Raw genomic sequence first — 6,067 nt, forward strand, 5'->3', positions numbered from 1 at the left:
TGTTGATCAATGTTACAAACAATCAGTCAATTGGAAATAGTATTATTCATATACAACAACTATACAACACAAATTGTTATTTGTATATGTATCTAAATAAATAAATTATAACTGAATGCAACATAAGTTGTAAAATATTAATGTAAACAATGTACAATTATGACAAATACATATATATATACAGATAAGTATACAGTAAGTGTGGGGACATAAAAGGGGATGAATTGATAATAAATGTGGAGGGAGTGCTCAATCATGTAAGAAATGTTTGAGCTCCCACTCAACATTCAACCCCCTAGGAAAGAGAGTATCCAATGCAAAAATCCAATGCATTTCTCTTTCGTTGAGAAAATTGAGTATATCACCAAACCTAGTATTAATGGGTATATGTTCTAATCCAAAGAATTGAAAATTATCCATACCTCCCAGCGGACACTCCGTAAAGTGTCTAGACACTGGATGTGAGGTATCTTTTATATTTTTTCTTTTATTACACTGATGAATCTGTGGAATTCACTATAATTAGAACTGTTGCGCAGCATTAACTGCGGCACATTTTATTTACATAATTTCAAATAGCATATAGCAAATAGCATATATACGTGTTGCATCATGGATCAAGACGACCAAGAAATAACAACTAAGCATAATGCAACGTTTGTTCAGGACTGTGGGGACAATTCAAAGAAATCCAAAAAGGCCCTGTATGTTTTTGATGAAGGGATAGAAACCACCACTTGTGATACCCCTTTCTGACCTTATTGATCATTTCGTTAGGTTAGAAAAATTACTTACCCAAGACATTAGAATTTTTTGGGACATCACCACCCTGGAAAATTATTTAAGAGTAAAACGTATTCCATGGGGACTTCGATTGAAAAAGATGCCTTCTTTGGTTTTTCAAATAATGAATGTGAGACAGATTGGAGGAAGATATTAGATGAGTGTTCAAACATACTCATGGAGTTGATCATACAATCAAAAATCAGCGATAAAGCGAATCTAGCCATGAAAATTAATACCATAAAGACCGAGCTGATTAAGTTTGACTCCATGGAACAGTTTGCACACAATGATAAAATCTTACTCCAAAAATATTTAAAAAATGGAGAAAAGTGTCATTATGAAAAAAACGAGAGAAGTTCGCGAGGGATCGAATAGATTATGAAAAAAAAACAGGTGTACTTCTGGCAGAAACCTGTCCAAATTTGAGACTATACAAAATGCAAAATATCTGCTCATTCCACACCACGTAAATGGACGAACAGTGATGACAACACTGACCAGAATTTCCCTGGGAAATCCATCCTGAAGTCACCTTATAATGAGAGGAGATCCAGTTTTTACACAGACTCATCGGACACCAGGGATAGACCAACAGTATCTTTATCCAAGACAGGACAACACAGCAGCAAAGATCTTGAACGTGGCTACTTTGATAGTAGATACTTAGCCAGCTCTCGTGATGACCAATCAAGATCAGCTATTCCAGCCTCATCTAATACACAGGCAAAAAACGGAAAAGATGCAGACGGGAGAAGAAGAACCGGGTGGCCAAACAGCTCCAAGAAGAAGAAATACTCCTAGATCCATCTAGGAACAATGTTATTAACATTTCAGATACCATCCTCACAGGTTCTACTTTTGAACAAAGGCATCAACTTTGCTCCCCAGAAGGACTTTGATTTGTTTAATACCATCATAGATCTCCAAAAATACACTAGAAAGTTGGCACTCAAATAAATGTTTTCTAAGAAAGATAGAGGTCTAGATAGACTAGATAACAATCAAGATGATCATGATTCTGATTTGAATGAGAGAAGTACAAATGTTGGGTCCTTCAAAGAAGCTGTGTTTAATTTAGACATGGAGAGAGTAGGGTTGTACCAGTGACACATTTGCTCCCCCCTTTTTCGGTCATATAGACGCAGGTCTTAAGAAAAAATCTCTGTTCATCTCTAGCTGTTCCAGAGGCCCCTATATATCCACATTCGAGAGACTAGTGGATAGGGACCTCAGTATTTTAGCTAGTGGATTCTCTTTTTCAGGTCCAAATTATGATAATCTCACGAAACAAGAGAAGATAGACCGCAAAAAACTAAAATATGACAATTCTATTAATATAAAAATTGTGAACAAGGGGGGAGCAATTGTTATACAGTCGTCTTCTAAATAGAGACAAGAAGCTTTAATATTGCTGAGTGACACTACATTTTATGAGAAATTGAGAACAGACCCAACACAGGCCTTTCTGAAGAATGTGACATAGTCCAAAGATGTTAGGCAGCTTTCTGCCCCGTTTTAGGTCAGAAAGTGCAGGAATAGTTAAAAATGATCCATTCCACAGCTTCACATTTACTCAGGCTGGTGGATGGAAAATCCAGACCACAGTTTACAATGTGTCTAGTTCTCCCTCACCTGCCCTCCTAATCACTAGCACAGGTATTTAGAGAAGAGAGGTTTGCTTTTCAGTCTCTCTTCTTTGAGCCTGGGGGCTGGGGGTGTCGCTGCTCCCCTGCATCCAGTTCGGGGTGGACGGCCCCTTCAAGTAGCACAGTACCAGAGGATTTGCCTGGACACTTGGGACCGAGTTCCCACCACGAACAGATAAGACAAACACATGTTTATTGCCGTATCAAAAGACTGTATGCTTTATCTAGTGACCCTAAATGAGAGGGCATTGTTTTAAACTGGGGAACCAGGTTAGTTGGCCCAGCAGCAGTTAGAGAGGCTGATTCTGCTGTGTAGTTAGATCCCTGAATGGGATAGGATTTTGTTTATTTGATTTGGTTTTGTTCTTAAAAATGACACTGTGTGAAATGCTATAACACTGATATGAGTAAACCACTGAAGGTTAATGTCTGAGTGCCTCCTGCCTGCACATGTTAAAGCTGCAGTCCCTTATTTGGATGAAAATAAAGCAGGCAGAAGCCTGAGTTAAGCAACGTAATATTTTGCATGATCCTGTTTGTTGTATAATTAACCCTAGAAGACTGAGTCGGGAAGAACCCAGACAGACGTCAGCTCTACAAAAGAGGGGCATTTGTCACATATGGTGGAGAATGCGGGTCGACACTAAAAGGTCTGTGGGTTTGCAAATAAATGCGGGGGTTTAAAATGGCCGCCCAGCCGAAGTAAAAGTACAGATGCTGTGAGTGAAGTCTGTTTCACTGTGTATAACCAGTTGTGCTTCCAGCATACACAGAGAATGTGCGAAGTATGGATGCAATAGCACCCTGAACCCAAACAGAAAACCAAAATGTTTTGCTGAAGAAAGGGAAAATTGCAGCTAGGAAGTTGTCCCTGTCGGGTTTCTAAAATGGCCGACGTGAAATGTTTGTTTTGTAATGTACATAACCATGAAAAACAATGTCCCTTCAGGTCATACGATGATGATGATGATGACGACGACAACTCGTATGTGGCCCCTGGAAGAGAGCTTTATCCACAGATGAATTTAGTATGCTGGGCCTGTCATGAAGTAGGTCACATGGAAGATGTGTGCCCCCAAATTTTCAAAGACAAACAGCTGATAAAGCAAGCAACGCCCTGTGAGTGCAAGCAAGATGTGGAAGCTACCAGTGAGTGTGTGCCCAGCACCACTGATATCTCTAGAGCTAAAAAAGCAAAAAGAAAGAAGAAGAAAAAGAAAACTGTTCCTCAAGTCACAGGGGAAGTGACCGAGCCACTTGAACCTGCGCTGTCAGGACATGCGTCAGAAAGGCGCCGAGATGTGCTGCAGACCGGAGTGACCGGCAGAATTGTCACGGGAACAGTGGCAAAGGAAAAGGAGGAGCAAAGGGAAGCTGAATCCTTGATCCAGGGTAAAGAGGCTTGGGTTTCTGCACTCCAAGCTGCCCGCCATGATTATGAAGTCCTGTGGCAGGGGTTCATGAAGGAGCGAGAATGTTGGAAGAAGGAGCAAAAAGCTAACAAGAAGGAGCGAGAAGCGAACGCAGAGTTACAGAGATGTATACTCCCAGCTTTACAAGAGCACGAGGCATTGAAGAAAACAGAGTCTCTCTTACGGACTGAGCTGGAAGAGGTGACGACTAGTCTGGAAAAGGCCAACACCGTAATTGCCACCATGGATGAAAAACAGATTAAGTCTGACAAATCGATTGCTATCCTAAAACAGAAATACGGGAAGGCTCTGCAAGAGGTTCACGCGCTCAGCACAGAGGTGCAACACTTACGCCTGGAGGGCCACGGGCTGAACACAGAGCTGGGAATATTGAAGGAAACCTGTGAGAATGCCCTGAGTAATTTAGAGACTGTAAAGAGAAAGAATGTAATTCTGACACAGAAAAATTCAGACTTGACTGACCAGATCAGTGAAGGTGATAAGAAGCTTCACCAAGCAGGAAAAGTGGAGAAGCAATTGATCCTGGAAAAGTTAGAAATGCAGGAAGAGCTGCAGAAGCAGATGGCTGAGCGCGAGATACAGTGCGCTAAAAGGGAGGAGGTGTCCGTCCGTCAGGTGGTCTGCCTGACATTGCACTATGAAAGCGAGATGGACGATATCCACAAGCAGCTGGACCACACGGCAAATGAGGGGGCCCGGCTGCTGCTAGAGCTGGACAAGACCCGGGAGGAGCACCTGCAGCTGCAGGTCAAGAATAGAGAAAAGGAAACAGAGTTAAACCTTGCGCTGAAACAGAAGACAGACATGGAATCGCGACTCAACTCCAAAGAAGTTGAATTAGAAGCCGCTAGAGTTGTTCAGTCGGGATATCAATCCTACCTCCTAACCAAGCAAGATGTACATTCCTATACGTGTATCTTCAATGCTGTTGCAATATTACGATTTGCTATAAAGATGAAGTTGGAGAAAGAGATTCCAAGGCTAAAAGAGACACGGTCACAAAAGGAGACCAGGGAAAGTAAACTCCATGCCCTCACTGATGACAAAGAGGAAGGAGAAAGAATTGACTTTGATTGTGCTGCTGTTATTCCAGAAACAGATAGGCACCCTCCTGAGAATACTGAGAATATTCTGCCTGATCTGTGATTCAAAAATTGAGATCCTCAATTTCATTTATGTTGCCCAGATGATTATCAAACTAGTGAACCACAGGCCACCACAGAAGATGTTTTAGCCAAGTGGGTGGCAGTTCCTGAAAACACAAACTTGATGAAAAATCCTGATAACATTGTTAATATGAACTACGTTTATTCAGAGGCAATTAGGTCTCCAAAACCCAAAGGCCTGGTAATGGCCCCAAAAGGGAAATCAAAGATTTCTGATGAGAGGAGACATCTCAGTAAGAAGAGCCTAGGAGGTTCAAAGATTGAAAAAAAAAAGCGACTAAGGTCAATGCTGCGCCTGAATAGTTCCAGATCTCGCCACTCTGGACCAGAGTGTGGAGCCAAGGAGAATCCGCTCCGAGTGTCTCGTCAGTGGCTGAAGAAACAGTCCAATCATTTGCAGGTTGCAGCGGGTGTTGAAATAAAGTCAGAGGATGTAATGGACTGGAAGTCAAGAAAAAAAATGTTTGGGGAACTGACCGATTCTTTTTTTATGTTACATGTGTGGACTATGTCACGGACACTTAACTTTGCAAATAAGCTAGTGTAGTTATGCTATATTAGGCCTCTAGAATAAACATTTTGTAAATATTGCAATGTTATATTGGTTCTCTGTGTTGAAAATGTAGCTACACTACAAATTACTATACAGGGTTGATGGCCCTTTTGGTTGGTAAATATATAATGAGGTTCATATTCTAGAGTAGAAAAGGAAAAACCCAGGGAGGTAATAGAAACTGGTTTTGTGAGTATATTTATCATATCCTGAATTATAAAAATTTGTGCTAGACATTTATTTTTCAAAATTGCTCCCTAATAAAGAGCAACAAAATATGTTTGCCAAGTATAGTCTCTTATGACGAAACCTATTGTCCGTAATTGCCGTGGAAAAAAGTTCATATTCGTGTCATGTGAATACTTAATATTGTACTGGGGAGTTAGCTCAAGTATTTCAGGTAGGACGCTCACCCCAGTGAGGTTCATGGCCGCTCACCCCAGTAGGTGTGAGCTGGGGAGGGGGATATGTGACATAGTCCAA

This window comes from Ascaphus truei, chromosome 2, assembly GCF_040206685.1.
Source record: "Ascaphus truei isolate aAscTru1 chromosome 2, aAscTru1.hap1, whole genome shotgun sequence".
NCBI lineage: Eukaryota > Metazoa > Chordata > Amphibia > Anura > Ascaphidae > Ascaphus > Ascaphus truei.